Here is a 16,962-nt window from a genome sequence, read left to right as displayed (position 1 = left end):
CGAAAGGGATCCACCTTAGATCCTCACTGGCTGTTATCAGGACCTATCACTTCCTTACCACACGGACCTCTCCATAGCACTGCTTACAATATTACAGTCTGTTTCCCACGGAGCAAGAAATCAGAGTGTGAGATAAACTACCCAAAATGGAAGCCACAGGTTTGTTTGTTTGTTTTAATATATATAACCTAGTTTCAAAAGTGATGTTACCTCTGCCTACACTCGTGAGGAGGGTATTATACAAAGGCATACATACCAGAAAGCAGGGATCACTGGAAGCCATTTTACAGGCTGCCTAATCCAAGTCATAAACTAGAAGTTTTTAATGTCACTGCCATAAACTGGGATTCTACAGGGTCTAATAAGAGTAATTCATGGCTTTCAGTGGGGATCCATTCAGCAGAGAAAGAGATGAAATATGTATATTCTCTGTGGAAACATTCTTGATTCTTCCTTGAAGGATACTGCATGGTCCATTCCTACACAGGATAATTAAGAAAAGGTTTGAACCAATCTGGACTTCCTATTAGCCTGAGATGTGGCTACTTAGAACTCCCAATGTAGCTGGAAAACTAGCAATATGCCTTTGCCTCCACATGAAGCAAATTACCCTGCCATCAGACTCAACATGAAGATAATCCTCCCTTTGGCTGCCCTACCTCAAGAGAATAAGATCACAGATTCCAGCTGGAATTCCTCTGGGCCATAGAGTGTTTTGTTCTAGATGCTGAAGGCAATCAGCCACCATTTACCCAAGACCGTCTGAGAATAAGACCTAAAAAGACTTGAAAACAATTGATTTCAATGGTAGGTACACACTGGTATCCCCTGTTCCGTATATATCTATATATCTGTAGATCTACAGATATATCTATAGATATATATATATAGATATATCTATAGATCTATAGATATATCTATAGATCTACAGATATATCTATAGATCTATAGATATATCTATAGATCTATAGATATATACAGAACAGGAGATATATATATATATATATATATAGAGAGAGAGAGAGACAGAGAGAGAGAAAGAGAGAGACAGAGAGAGAGAGAGAGAGACACCTAGGCCCCAACTCAGGCCAATTACATCAGTGTATATGACAGGTGGCCCATGCAGTGGTATTTTAAAAATTCCCCAGAAGATTCTAATGTGCCTCTGCAGTTGAGAACTAATTAGGTAAATGCAAACAACAACAAAAACCAAAAAACCTCTTCAGAAACTATGCCTGCTTCTTCATCTTTGTCTCTTCTTTAGACACCTTGAAAGGCCTTATTCCCTCCCAGCCCTTCCTGCCCCTAGGTTTTCCTAGATGCCTCCGCATTTTCTGCTATGCACAACTGGGGCTCACAGGAAATGTAGGCACTAGAAAGAGAGTTACAATTGTTTTTGCATCAGAATGATTATGGAATAGAAAAAGGCATTTCATGCAAATGGACACCAAAAGCAAGCAGCAGTAGCTATTCTCATATGAGACAAAACAAACTTTAAAGCAACAGTAGCTAAAAGAGACAAAGACAGGCAGTATATAATGGTAAAGGTCTCATCCAACAGAAAAATATGACAATCCTAAACATACGTGAACCTAACACTGGAGCTCCCAAATTTATAAAATAATTACTAGTAGACATAAGAAATGAGATAGACAGCAACACAATGATAGTGGGGGACTTCAGTACTCCACTGACAGCACTAGACAGGTCATCAAGACAGAAAGTCAACAAAGAAACACTGGATTTAAACTATACTTTGGAACAAACAGACTTAACAGATATACACAGAACATTTCATCCAACAACCACAGAATACACATTCTATTCAACAGCACATGGAATTTTCTCTAAGATAGACCATATGATAGACCATAAAACAAGTCTCAGTAAATTGAAGAAAATTGAAATTGTATCACGCACTCTCTCAGATCACAGTGGAACAAAACTGAAAATCAACTCCAAAAGGAATCTTCAAAACCATGCAAATACATGGAATTTAAATAACCTTCTCCTGAATGAGCATTGGGTGAAAAACAAAATCACGATGGAAATGTAAAAAATTTCTTCGAACTGGATGACACAACCTATCAAGACCACTGGGATACAGCAAAGGCAGTGCTAAGAGGAAAGTTTGTAGCCCTAAACACCGACGTCAAAAAGTCTGAAAGAGCACAAACAGACAATCTAAGTTCACATCTCAGGGAACCAGAGAAGCAGGAACAAGCCAAACCCAATCCCAGCAAACAAAGGAAATAACCAAGATCAGAGCAGAACTAAATGAAATTGACACAAGAACAACAACAACAAACACAAAACATAAATAAAACAAAAAGTTGGTTATTTGAAAAGATAAATAAAATTGATAGACCATTAGCAAGATTAACCAAGAAAAGAAGAGAGAAAATCCAAATAACCTCACTAAGAAATGAAACAGGGGATATTACAACTGACACCACTGAAATATTAAAGGTTATTCAACGGTACTATGAACACCTTTTGGCACATAAACTAGAAAACCTAGAAGAGTTGGATAAACTGCTGGAAAAATACAACCCTCTTAACTTAAATCAGGAAGAATTAGATACCCCAAGCAGACCAATAAATCAAGCGGCAAGATTGAAATGGTAATTTTAAAATTTCCAAAAAAAAAAGCCGAGGACCAGACAGATTCACAGCAGAATTCTACCAGACATTCAAAGAATGTCTTCTTTCATTCAAAGAAGAAATGATACCAATCCTTTCACACTATTCCACAAGACAGAGAAAGAAGAAACCCTCCCTGATTCATTCTATGAAGCCAGCGTCACCCTAATACCAAAACCATGAAAGAACATAACCAAAAAAGAAAACTACAGACCAATATCCTTGATGAACACAGAAGCCAAAATCCCTAACAAAATACTATCTAACTGAATCCAACAACATATCAAAAAGATAATCCACCATGATCAAGTGTGTTTCATACCAATGATACAGGAATGGTTTAACATATGCAAGTCAATAAATGTGATACACCAAATAAACAGAGTTTAAAAAACTCACACGATTATATCAACAGATGCAGAAAAAGCATTTGACAAAATCTAGCATTGCTTTATGATTAAAGCTCTCAGCAAAATAGGCATACAAGGGACATACCTTAATGTAATAAAAGCCATCTAGGACAAACCCACAGCCACCATAATACTGAATGGGGAAAAGGTGAAAGCATTCCCTTTGAGAACTGGAGCAAGATGAGGAGCCTACTCTCACCACTCCTCTTCAACATAGTACTGGAAGTCCTAGCCAGAGCAATCAGACAAAAGAAGGAAATAGAGGAAATCCAAATCGGTAAAGAGGAAGTCAAACTGTCACTGGTTGCTGACGATATGACCTTTCTCCTTGAGAACCCTACGGACTCCTCTAGAAAGCTCCTAGAACTGATAAAAGAATTCAGCAAAGTTTCCAGATACTAGATTAATGGACACAAATCAGTAGCTCTTCTATACATCAACAGCTACCAAGCAGAGAATCACATCAAGAACTCAACCCCTTTTACAATAGCTGCAAAAAACAAACAAAAATAAAACAACAAAATTTACGAATATACCTAGCAAAGGAATCAAAAGACCTCTACAGTGAAAATTACAAAACAATGCTGAAAGATATCATAGAGGGAGCCAAGCATGGTGGTGCATGCCTATAATCCCAGCTACTCGGGAAGCTGAGGCAGGAGAATCACTTGAACCCGGGAGGCAGAAGTTGTAGTGAGCCAAGATCACACCATTGCACTCCCACCTCAGCGACAAGAGCGAAACTCCCTCTGGAAAAAAAAAAAAAAAAAACAAGAAAGAAAAGAAATCATAGACGACACAAACAAATGGAAACGCATCCCCATGCTCATGGATGGGTAGGATCAATATTGTGAAAATTACCATTCTGTTAAAGGCAATCTACAAATTCAATGCAATCCCCATCTGAATACCACTGTCATTCTTCACAGAATTACAAAAACAATTCTAAAATTAATATGGAACCAAAAGAAAGCCATGTAGCCAGACCAAGGCTAAGCAAAAAGAACAAACCTGGAGGCATCACATTACTTGATTTCAAACTGTACATTAAGGCCATAGTTACCAAAACAGCATGGTACTGGTTTAAAAATAGGCACATAGACCAATGGAACAGAAGAGAGAACCCAAAAATGAACCCAAATACTTACAGCCAACTGATCTTCGACAAAGTAAACAAAAACATAAAGTGGGGAAAGGACACCCTTTTCAACACATGATGTTGGCATAATTGGCGAGCCACATGTAGGGGAATAAAACTGGATTCTCATCTCTCACCTTATACAAAAATCTACTCAAGATGGATTAAGAACTTAAACCTAATTCCTGAACCATAAAAATTCTACAAGATATCACTGGATAAACCCTTCTAGACATTGGTATAGGCAAGGATTTCATGACCAAGAACCCAAATGCAAATGCAATAAAAACAAAGATAAATAGCTGGGACTTAATTAAACTAAAGAGCTTCTGCATTGCAAAGGAAACAGTCAGCAGAGTAGACAACCCACAGAGTGGGACCCCTGACCCTTAACCCCTGACCCTGACTCCTATCCCCTGACCCTAACCCCTAACCCCTAACCCCGGACCCTTAACCCTAACCCCTAACCCTAACCCCAACCCTCACCCTCACCCTAACCCCTAATCCCAAACCACTAACCTCTCTTAACCCCTAACTCTAAACGTTGACTCCTAACCCTTAACTCTGACCCTAACTCCTATCTCCAACCCCTAACCCTAAACTTAACCCCTAACCCCTAACCCTAACACCAACCTTAACCCTAGGTTCGTTACTACGTTTGTATTGACTATGTCAATGTTGATTGTTATGATCGCTGTCTTAGGACTGCACGGCAGCGAGGGGATTGCGGATCTTATATTAATATTTTTGTATTGAGGCAGTGCATTAGCATTACAGGTGCTTGTTACATGAGCAATGGGGGTGTCATATTTTGGGTGTCATGTCTGCATTAGGAATGCTGCATTTGTCTTCCGAGGCTGTGGTGTGGATCTTGCACTGTGGCCGCCTCGCCCTGGCTGGGGAGAACCTCGGTGGGCAGGATTCAGAGGGCTTTTGGTTTCCTGTTTTCCACACTGAACCCTTCTAACTGGTCTCTGACCCTGATTATTCAGGGCTGCAAACAGGAAGGATTTTATTCACTGTCGATGTGGCCCTGAGTTGTCCCAAAGTGAGGCAGTGCCCGCAAGGTCTGTGCTGAGGAGAACACTGCTCTGCCTTCGCGGTGTCCCCCGGGTCTGTGCTGAGCAGAACGCAGCTGCACCCTCGCGATGCCCCCAGCCTGCCTGCCCGCCCAGGTCTGTGCTGAAGAGAACACTGCTCTGCCTTTGCTATATCTCCGAAGTCTGTGCAGACGAGAACTCAGCTCCGCCCTCGCAAGAGGGTGACTGGGTAGCTGATGAATGGCAGCCCCTCCTGCCTGAATGCCCTCTATTGCTGGGCATTGCTGCACAGCACCTTTTTCCTGGCCTTAATACTTACTTAACAATCTTTTAGAGAGCTCCACGCCTAACACTGAATCTTAAAATGTGACATTCTTCCTATAAAATCAAGTTAAACCACATTTTTTAAACTCATACCAAAATAGAAACCCAGGAAATAAAGCACTCCTTTTGTCCTCTATTTTAATAATAAGAGGGAAAGGGGGCTGGGCTAAAGGGAGGGGCTGGGCTGAAGGGAATGGCTGCCCTTTCTGTGTGTGGAAAGCTATAATTTAAATATGCACACCAGATTTTCAAGCAGCACACTCTAAAGCATCAGCCCTGTTATTCGGATGATGGAGTTTGCAGACTTTCTGTTTGCCCTCCTCTTGCTTTTCCCACCTTTGGGGCTTTTCACTGTCCCCAGAAACCCAACCTTAGAATCGAGAAAGAAGGCAAAGACCGTATCTAATAGACTCATAAGCTCCTTATTAATAATAGTGCAGTAAAGTGTAAATGGGGTAGGTGCCTTTTTTTGCAAAACAAAGTTTCTAGATTCTCTGTGTTGCATTTAGTCAGGCCCTCATTTCTAACCACAGGGTAGATAATCAAGTTAACAAAGACTGTGTTTTGTCCTTCTATTTCCATATGGACGTCATGTTTCACACCTGCACTCCTGTCTGCTCGGTTCCACAAAGGGAGAGTATCCACTGAGTGCATTTTAAATGTTCTTTGACTGTTTGCATTTTCAAAAGCACAGCACACGAGCATCTCGGTCAAGATGAGCTGGTAGGACCTCTCCTGACACCCTATTCCCTCACAGTGGACTTCTCACTGGAAACCTCCACTTTTGCTGCTTAGCTCAGTGTGTCTCTGCAAACAGGCATGTTTAAGCAAAGAATAAATGCCTAAGGCAATGCAGGTGGGTAGCAGGGGAGAGTCAGGGAGACAAAAAGAACAGTAGCACTTACATGGAGCTCTGCCAGCTTTTGGGCTAACAGGGTCACGAACAGATCAGGAACCTGAGGCAATCAAAGGACTTCACCCCACAAAGCCAGGGCTCTCTCAGGAGCTGGAAAACCCAGGAGAATTTCCACATATTCCTGAGAGTTCCTCGTGCATTACCTTTAGTGCCTCATTAGCGGGAATGGGTCCTTCTGTGGCTTCACCAGATTGTCTCGCAGTAGAAAGAGGACAGACCAAGGAGCCCCAGTCCCACCTGTGACCTCAGGCAGGCACCTGACACCTCTGAGCCTCAGTTGTCCCATCTGTTCAGTGGGGATGGTATATTTCTCCTCACAGGGCTGTGGAAAGGACAACATAATCTTACACAGAAAAAGTAGTACTAAGCTAACATTGGTTGAGTGCCTATTACATTCTACACAACGCGCTAAGTACTTTGCATATTTTGTCTCAATGAATTCTGATGACAACCCTGTGAAGTAGGAACTCTTACTATCCCCCATGCTATGGGTGCAGAAACTGGGGCTCAGAGCCAAAGGCCAGAAAGTCAACTAGAATTGATGTGTCCATTTTCATTCATTCATTCATTCATTCATTCATCATTTATTGAGTACCCGTTCCATGCCAGGCAATGAGAAGCAAATCACAAATACTCCCTGCCCCATGGCACTGACAGTCTTGTTACTGCAAAGTACAAGGTGCAGAGTAAATGGAAGTCAAATCAGATTCCAACTTCTACTCAACTCCCAGTAGGCCCCAGACTAAACTCTCCAGAACAATGGTACTGCTCCTGTGGTTTTGCCTGGTGCTCACGATTGAGACATACTCAAAGAAGAGACTGCTGGCTCTGCAGGTCCTCCAGGGACAGAAGCCAGGAATGTTGGCCAATACAGAAACATCATAAACATTTTCCTTGTATTTGATGCATTCCTGGACCCATAGATCTGAAAGCAACCTTGAGAATGCATTGAATTTATTTCTCTGCCTCTGAGGAAGATTACATTTGAACTTTGCGTGACAGAGATCCAGCTAGGGAATCTTCACCTTAAAAACCTGGCTAAACAAAGCTCGTATTCATAAACAGGTGAACTTAAGTGTATCCCCATGCCTTTAAATAGTGAACACTCTGGTGCATTTTAAGCAGGACTGATTCAGTGTATTCTCTTAGCACACAGTTTTCAGGAATGCAAAATATACCTGTGCCCAGCATCTTAAGTCTTTTAAAAAGTAGATGATGCCTTTCTCTCTGTTCACTTACAAGCTCATGCCTTTAAAAGCATTTGTTTGGAAGTCCTTCCTTAAATCTAACCTGAATCCAACCTGCTGTGCTTAAGGTTACCTCAGTAATCTTTCTAATACAACCCAAGAGAGAAGGACTGGAGGGAAGAATTTAAGACCCCCATGAGATCAGAAGCAGACTCCTAAGTTAGTTGTATCACTTGTGGCTAAATGTTGGCACCATTTCCCTAATTTTTTCTAGCCACTCCCAGGCACTCCAACTGACGCTGAGAATTTTCTTCTTGGACACACTTAAAGAAGCATCTGAAATTTGTGCCATGTAGCTTAGCACTTACTCAACAAGGATGAATCTTAGAGACCATCAAGTTTTGCCCTTGCAGGAGAGAAGAGGAAACTGAGATTCAGAGAACTGTGACTTAATCAAGGACACATAGCAAATCTGTGGCAAAGCTGGGAAGGTGACCCAAACTCCAGATCCCAAGCCCGGTGCTTTTTTGTTTTTCCAGATCTATGTCTCCCCCACATATGACTCTGTTTCCCTGAGATCCAGAGCCATGCCCTGTTCCTTTTTAGGACTCTCAGGACCCAGACTTAGGCACATTAGTTGTCCAAAGCGCACTTGGCTTGCTCTGACTTGAGCAGTACAATGAGCTATGTCTTAGTTTCACGCAAGACCACCTTGACCATGGGACATGAAAAGGCACTCTATGGGGCCTCTACTATGATGTAGCAGGGACTGTGTTAGCACATTGCTATGGCCCTGGGAAGCAAGAATTCTTAGCGCCCATTGCCCAGATGAAGAAACTCACTTTCAGAGAGGGTAAAGAATGTCTCTATGGTACCACAGCTATATAGTGGCTAGGCTGGAATTCAAAACCAGGTTTGCCTGCCTCCTTCTCCTGTATGATACTGCTTCATAAACAGTCCCCAGAACCTTAATGACCAGGTGGAACGAACCAACAAGGTCATACTGAAATTGTGCACCAGTGCCCTAATGACCAAGAGAAAATACATTTCATTCAATTCAAAGGTATAAAGATGTAAGGTAGAAGCCACCAACTGTGGACATGGAGGAGCCTCAGAGTGACAGCACCTGCTGTCCAGGGGCTCCTCCTCCTCTCTTCCCTCACAGTTTCTCTCTCCCTTCCTTTAACACTTATTGACTATGCCAGCCACACAGTAAGTGCTCAATAAGTGTTTGGGCCCATAACCTTCCTATGGGAAAGTCCCTTCACTTTCTGAACATGGCCTGGCACTGTCCAGATGCCCTTCTGTCCTGTGTGGTCCTGGGCAGAGGCATCTCCTTCTCTTCCAGGACCGCTCTGAACCCTAACTTGATGGCAGCTGCCTGGCAACCTCATCATCCTCCTGACATGGCCATGTAGCTTCTCAGCTTTCATCATTCCCAAAAGTCTGCAAGGTTATGGGGTTGCCTTGCTCCAGAGGACACAGAATCGCTTAGTTCTGCTTGGATTTGCTCTTGGCTAGTGGAGACCTGTGACTGCTCTTCCGCTCCCTTGAGCCTTCCTCATGGAGGTTTGCTGAGGCACAGTCTGCGATTGATTCCTCATGCCCCTGCTAGGTTTTAACAGCTGGTGAAAACGTCTGCTCATATTTCACTCACACTCCCCTGGCTGCGGGTTCAAGTCACTGTTGATTTGGTCATTGGGTTACACACACGTGCAGCCTGAGTGGACCTGTATGAGTCTTCCCAGCATCAGCGGCCTTGACCTCTCATGAGGTCACTCCCCTAGGCTTTGAGAACCACTCCTTGAATATCATCTTGGAACACGTAAAACAAACAACAAGAAGTTTGAAAGGGCTCAGGACTCTGCATTTGAAGAATCAAACTATACTATCATCTGGGCAAGTCACTCCCCTCCTTGTACATGAGTTATTCCATTCATAAAAGGGAAGAACAGGGATAGATAAGCTTATAGGTCCCTTCTACACCCAGGCTCTGCCTGATTCTGCTGAACCACAACTTCAGGAGGGTGGCCAAGAGGTCTTTCTGGTCCCTGCTAACCACTTTCATCTATTCCCTTAACCTGAGGTCTGAAAACACTTTTTTTTTTGGCTTCAAAATACAAAAAGAGAAAACTGAAAAATCGAAATAGATAAAACTTTAATTAAATGTCTACATAATGGAATGTTATGAAAACATCATTAATTGTTAAGGTTGGTGTTCATACAAATTGTATTACACTTAAAAACAATTTGTTCCTTAGAATTACTCACTTTGAAAGGGTTTTCAAATAAGTCCAGCGATTGCTAAGGCCTCATAGCCATGAGTTAGTCACAGCCAACCACAAGCAAAATCATTAAAACCTCTTTTAAACATACTACAGCAAATAATAATAATAATTAACGTGAAATGTGGGTGACTTTCAGTATGTTTGATAAAATGTGGGTTGAAATCTCCAAAAGGAAGAGCATTCAGGGTCTTCGAAAGTCTTAGGATTACTCTAGAACCAGAGTATAGAATATGCACTCATATTTATAAATCACTTACTCTGTGCCAGGCTCTTCTGAAGCCCTTCCCATGCATTAACTCACTTAATTGGTGAGACAATTCTTGAGGTAGACACAATCACCATTCCCATTCTACAGGTGAGGAAACTGACTAAGCAAGTAAGTGGCACAGCTAGAATAGAAATCAATGGCACCAGGGCTCATGTTCTCAGCCACCTTACCACATACAAAGCTTGCCATGCCGGGTGTTTCCCCAGGAGAAAACAAGTGCTGGCAGGTTAAGAAGGGAGGGAGGTACATCTCCCTAATGAGGAGTGCACTTGACACCGAGTTAAATGGAACCCATTCCTCACTCGGCTCTACTGCTACTTGCTAACTCCTCTGTGGTTCTCTCCTGCCCACAGAGGTCTCCTCTGTAGCTGATGCTATTAATAATAGCATCTCAGCCTCGCCTAATGCTATTAATAATAAAGAGCTGATGTTATTGAGAGCTCCATCAGCATTTTATACAGGACTTAATCTCATTCAATCCCCATGACCTCCATTTCATAAACAAGGGAATTAGGGGTTTAGAGAACTGAAACAATTTGCCCACAGTCACATAGCTCTCAGAAATAGCAGAAGCCAGGATTCACACTCCAATCTTATTCTAAAGCCCAAATTTTCTCTTTTTTTTTTTTTTTTTTTTTGAGACGGAGTCTTGCTCTGTCACCCAGGCTGGAGTGCAATGGCACCATCTCGGCTCACTGCAACCTTTGCCTCCCAGGTTCAAGTGATTCTCCTGCCTCAGCCTCCTGAGTAGCTGGGATTACAGGTGCCTGCCACCAGGCCCAGCTAATTTTTTGTATTTTTAGTAGAGATGGAGTTTCACCATGTTGGCCAGGCTGGTCTCAAAATTCTGACCTCGTGATCCACCCACCTCGGCCTCCCCAAGTGCTGGGATTACAGGTGTGAGCCACCATGCCCGGCCCCAAATTATCTTTTAATTATAAAGATATACATATTGTTTAAACAATTCAATAAATAAGTATACTGAATAACAAAGTGAAGTCTTCCCTTTACCACAATCAACCTACTGTTCTCTCTCTATCTGAGGCTCTCTTCCTACGTTCCACTGTCCCAGACTTCTGCAAAGTATTTATGTATCTATTTAGGTATCTGTCCATCTTTCCATTCCTCTCTCAATTATATATTCTGGTGGTTTCACTCTCCATGTGGCAACTCTACATCCAGGATCAAAACGGCATCAAAGGAAGCTTGGAACAGTGACAACCCCTACCTGAGATGTCTCCATTCTAGGGGCAAGGCTGCGTGGTGCCTGATATCCATGAGATTAGGAAAAGTAGGTGGTGTCCTGTCCACCCCTTCTATTCCCGAACGCTTGGCAGGGTTTCTGTGGCTAACATGCCAGTTGTATCGACTCCTGCACGGTCTCATGTGAAGTGCCACACTACATTCTCAGCCTGGAAGGTTTCAGGGCTCAGCTGGCTCAGATTCCATGTGTGGGGAGCATTAAGAAAAATAGGTCACCTGTATAAGACTAGTGGCAAAAATCTGACTCAGTGCTACTTCTCTGTTTGTCCTTTACTTAAAAGGAGAACCATAATTAAAATACTCCAGAAAAGAGAACCAAGCAGGAGACTGAGTTGCTTGGGGAAAGGACCATGCTGCATTGATTTCTATATAACCAATGGCAGCAGTACATTGGATACACAACAGGTTCTCAATATATTGTTAAATGGATACGTTGATAGAATAAAAAACAAGGTCTCTTCCCAGTGCTGCATGCAAAAAAGCTCAGAGTGAATTCTTATTTGCAAAGATGAGAGATTTTTAGTCTTCTGATGGCTGTTTCCTCCTCTCTGTTTCCTTTGCCACAGTTTAGGGGCAAAGAAAAGTTTCCATCTCTCAGAAATGGTAGGAGAAACCCTTGGGGCTTAGCTAACAAATCAGGCTCTCTCTTTCCAATGTTGTGAGAATAGAAATATTTCACCATCAGCACCAACAGTGTCATTTGCATAAGGAAGTGACTTCCTGGCTGAGAGATGGTCAGAATAACATAGAGCCTAGGAGTGAAGTCAGTGAAGTTTGTGAGCCTAGGGCTCTGGTTCTGGTGTCCGCTTCGTGGCTGTGTGATCTTGGGCAAGTTTCCTACATTTTCTGCTTCTCAGTTTTGTCATCCATAAAATAACAACAGTACCTGCCTCAAATAGTGTGTGGGAGAGGCTTAAACAAGCTAATGTAAGTCAAATCTTGAGCACAATCTCTGGTGTAGCTATACATGTTTGTGTATATATCAGAAGCTCAAAATTATACCATTAGTATTAACAACATACTCTGGACCCTCATTATAATGCCATTCTCAATATCCCAACACTTGATTTCTATTGACAACTCCTAGGCTCAACTGTTCCTCCCACCATGGCTTCCCGAGTAGCTGGGAATATAGCCACCATGGCTGGCTAATTTTTAATATATTTTTTTGTAGGGACAGGGTCTTGCTATGTTACCCAGGCTGGTCTCAAACTCCTGGCCTCAAGAAATCCTCCCACCTGGGCCTCCCCAAGTGCTAGGATTTACAGGCATGAGCCACCATGCCAAGCTCCCTTCCTCCTCTTTGTTCTCCTAACCCCATCTCAGCATCTGCCCCTGAGGACCAATGCAACAGGGCAATCAGTACATCCATGGACTTCCCAACAGTCCTGTGGTGGACTAACCCAGGGGCAATGGTCACTGTCCCCTCTGGTGCATTCTTTGTCCCCATCAGCCTAGTAAGCTCCAGGGGCTGGCAGCTGGCACAGAGTACAAGGCTGCATTCCTTGACCTTTCTATGCTGCACACAGTCTTGTGCCCATCCAGTCCTCAGATCTGCCGGGACCATGACCAACCTGCCAAAAGCGTGGGAATTGGTATGTGACCCAGCTCTAGGAGGAGGTGGAGCAAGCGAATGTAGGGGAAGCTGCTCACCCAGTAGGTTTAGAGGGAGGGTGGGGTGGGGGTGCAGCAGGACCAGGCAGGCGAGGGTGTGTGGGTGAGGGTGTGCCGGTGTGGGTAGGGGTGTGTGGGTGGGGGTGTGTGGGTGGGGGTGTGTGGGTGGGGGTGTGCGGGTGGGGGTGTGTGGGTGGGGGTGTGTGGGTGGGGGTGTGTGGGTGAGGGTGTGCGGGTGGGGGTGTGTGGCTAGGGGTGTGCGGGTGAGGGTGTGTGGGTGAGGGTGGGGGTGTGTGGGTGGGGATGTGTGGGTGTGGGTGAGGGTGTGTGGGTAGGGGTGTGTGGGTGAGAGTGTGCCGGTGTGGGTAGGGGTGTGTGGGTGGGGGTGAGGGTGTGTGGGTGAGGGTGTGTGGGTGAGGGTGTGCGGGTGGGGGTATGTGGCTAGGGGTGTGCGGGTGAGGGTGTGTGGGTGAGGGTGGGGGTGTGTGGGTGGGGGTGTGTGGGTGGGGATGTGTGGGTGTGGGTGAGGGTGTGTGGGTAGGGGTGTGTGGGTAGGGGTCTGTGGATGAGGGTGTGTGGGTTAGGGTGTGAGTGCCTGTTTGGCTCTTCTGGGTGGGGCTGGATGAATGTTTGGGCATGGGCAGCAGCTGTCACATGGCCTGGCTGCAGGTTTGGGACAGAAGCCAGGCAGGTGGGCTGTGTCAGGCACAGCTACAAACTGTGCCAAGGAAGCGGACCAGAGCAGGGGCCAAGGGAAACCTCTGCCTTAGCAGAAGATACTGGGGAGACGGGATCAATCAGGGAGGTCTTTCAAGGCACATGGTGCTTCATGGAGCCAGGGCCCAGGACAAGGAGGGCTGTAACCCTGGCTTGCCTGATAGGCTGAGCACAGTCAGATAGAAGAGGGTGTGGGCAGCCCACTAGGTGGATGCCTAAGTGAGGAAGGAATGGGTGGCCAGGTGACTGAGACCCCCAAGACCAGGACCCCACTGTCAGGTCTGTGGCTTCCAAACGCCTGTGGGAAGTGTTCCCCTTTGGACACTGAGGCCATCAGCTTCAGCTTCACACACTTTTCCAGACAAAGTCCCGTGGGTAACCTCAAAAGTCACTTCTGGCCTTCCCCAGAGGGGAAAGGAGAGGGGTGCCTGTGGGCAGGTGACCCTCAGTGCTGGTGGAGGGCACAGCAGAGAGACTGCCTGAATGTGGGAGGCCCCCAGCAAACCTTGCCCAGACGTCACCCCTCATTTGAGGCAAACTGTAAAATTATTACAATTTAGGCCAGGCGCAGTGGCCCATGCCTGTAATCCCAGTACTTTGGGAGGCCATGGCAGAAGGATTGTCTGAGCCTGCAGTGAGCTATGACTACACCCCTGCACTTCAACCTGGTCAACAGAGGAAGACACTGTATCTAAAATAAATAGGCTTGGCGTGGTGGCTCACTCCTGTAATCCCAACATTTTGGGAGGCCGAGGCAGGTGGATCACCTGAGGTGAGGAGTTTGAGACCGGCATGATCAATATGGTGAAACCTCATCTCTACTAAAAACACAAAAATTAGCAGGTCGTGGTAGCCCGTGCCTGTAATCCCAGCTACTGAGGAGGCTGAGGCAGGAGAAATAGCTTGAACCCAGGAGGCAGAGGTTGCGGTGAGCCAAGGTCAGGCCACTGCACTCCAGCCTGGGTGACAGAGTGAGACCCCACCTCAAGAAAATAAATAAGATGGGAAAGCTATGTTCCTAACATTTTTCAAATGATAGTTCATACTAAAGAATGTTACCAATACTAATGCACAAAGCATTGTATAACTTTTAGACTATTAATAAAAGGTAAGACATGAAAACTGAAGTATTTGTAATCATGCTTAATACTGGAAGTTCCTATACCTGCAATGTAGCAGCTAATTATACAAAAATTTAATAAATGACAAAATAAAATTTTGCAAACAGATTTGTAAAAACCAGAAAGAAATTTGTATTGGCAATTAATGTAACATAATTAAAAATAATTTATTATGGTCATCTGCTAAATGGTAATTAATGTAAAATGTTAAAAGATTATTTTAATTATGACATCTTAACTTTTAATGGCTTTAAATATTATAAATATAAAAAACGGGTTTCTAAATTTAGAAGAAGAATGACTAAATTTTTCAGAATTATTTCATATTTCTTATCATACAACATAAGAACACCATCCATGTTTCCTTTTAGATTAGGAACCCTCCCTTATTATCTCACTGAAAGGAGAATGCTGGAAGGTGCTAGTAAGATGACTGTCTAAGGACTCCAGAACTGAAGAAATTGTTTTGTGGCAATGCATGTCACTTCCCTAACTCAACTGGAAAAGGAGACAAAATCCTAGTGTTTTCAACCCTCAAGCTAGCAAGAAAACACAGCCCAGGTAAGCTCATCTCTTCTCCAATGGAGCTGGAGTCTACTCAACAAGAGGCGACCATTTAGAATAGAATTGTTCAGAAATTTGCTAACAATAAGCAGCCAACATAGACACATTCTCCTTAAATCTAAAATTCCCTTTTCCCCCACTAGGGTGCCTGAGGGGCATGTAGCAAAAGTGGTCCCAACCACACCATGCAAACTAGCCAGGAAACCTTTTTGCCTTCACACATCTGAGAGTCCGTGAGAAGCCAGAGACAACACGGAGGCAGCAGAACACCAACAGAAGAGTCCCAGCATCACTTCCTGGCCATAGAAGCCCTCCTGAGCAGCAGGCAGAACAGAATCTGCTACAGCAATCAGCCTGCCAGAGAAGCCTCTGCCCCTGTGGCCTAAGGTTCCACTTTCCCCAGGTGACACCATGGGCAGGTGGGCTGAAGAAGTGGGAAGGTCAAATCAACTGGCCCAGGAGGATGCCTCTTTGATGATACAAGTGGTACTGATCTAAGCCTCCCCTCTTCCACAGGGGAAACTAGGTGGCCCAAAGGGTGCCCAGAGGCAGGGGACCTGCCACAGCAGCCACCCTCCTGAGAGGTTCCCTTTCTTCCCCTTGGTGAACTCCCTCCAACACACAGCTTGCCAAGAAAGCACCCTTTATCTTACATGGGGGGATCCCACAACACCAAAACCCAGGAAAGAAGCCTTTTGTCCCTTAAGGTTTATCACAACCAAAAACAAAAAGATACACAAATAGTAAGCCCCTAAATTCTGTTAAGAATGAAACAATGCTGCCACTCACACCTGGCTCAGATGCCAGCAGAAGGAGGGCACCCTCCAGAGACTGCAGGAGAAGGGGGAGGACTCCTCCTTGCCCTGGCTGCACCTCCACCGTCACTGAGGCCTGTGGTACAGAACCAGCAGCTTCTTACACACCCCAGGCCGGGCCAGGCCCCAAAGCCCTCCTACTCCCCCATCCTGGCCCCTAGACTTGCTGCTGCTGCCACCATTAGCACCGACGCCAAAGGAACCAGCACTGCTGTCACCCTCCATGCACCTGCCCACCCTCCAAGGCTCCTACCACTTGGCCTCCACAGGTACCCTCCTACCACTCCTGTTGAGCTGCCGTCTCCATCACCATGGCTGCCACAACCATAGAAGATGAATCACAGAGCTGTGCCATCTTCAGGCTCCAACCTCCAGCTCACCACAGGGGACACCTCCTTCATCAGCCTGGCTTGGAGCAGCTGGGCAGACAATGCCAGAAAAACCTACAACAGGATGCAGAAAGTGACAGTGTTAGAGCCTCACCTTGTCATGCTGGCCACTGGGTGGCTGGGGCCAGTTTTGGTGAAGGCTCTCACACCTACCCTCCAAAGTCCAGTCTCTCCTCCTAGACCAAGCTGGCCTCCTGACCTGGGGTGGGGACTGGAGACACCACAGTGCCCGGGGCTCCCTGGGGAGCAAGAAGAGCAGAAACTC

The 16,962-nt window shown here is 44.9% G+C and overlaps 1 long non-coding RNA gene across 2 annotated transcripts; it reads right to left on the bottom strand.

Moving 5' to 3' along the window:
• Positions 1 to 261: 261 nt before the first annotated feature.
• LOC129527265 (uncharacterized) lies at positions 262 to 16,745 on the bottom strand. 2 transcript variants are annotated; one of them, XR_010131117.1, is made up of 4 exons: positions 16,590 to 16,745; positions 6,461 to 6,793; positions 660 to 784; positions 262 to 479 (listed from the first exon to the last, which is right to left on the bottom strand). It is a non-coding gene; the product is annotated as an uncharacterized lncRNA (long non-coding RNA). The 2 variants fall into 2 exon arrangements; XR_010131116.1 differs by lacking the exons at positions 262 to 479; positions 660 to 784 and adding an exon at positions 6,078 to 6,362.
• Between the last annotated feature and the right edge of the window lie 217 nt (positions 16,746 to 16,962).

Source organism: Gorilla gorilla, chromosome 16, assembly GCF_029281585.2.
Source record: "Gorilla gorilla gorilla isolate KB3781 chromosome 16, NHGRI_mGorGor1-v2.1_pri, whole genome shotgun sequence".
NCBI classification, from domain to species: domain Eukaryota; kingdom Metazoa; phylum Chordata; class Mammalia; order Primates; family Hominidae; genus Gorilla; species Gorilla gorilla.
This window is presented reverse-complemented; position numbering and strand designations above follow the sequence as displayed.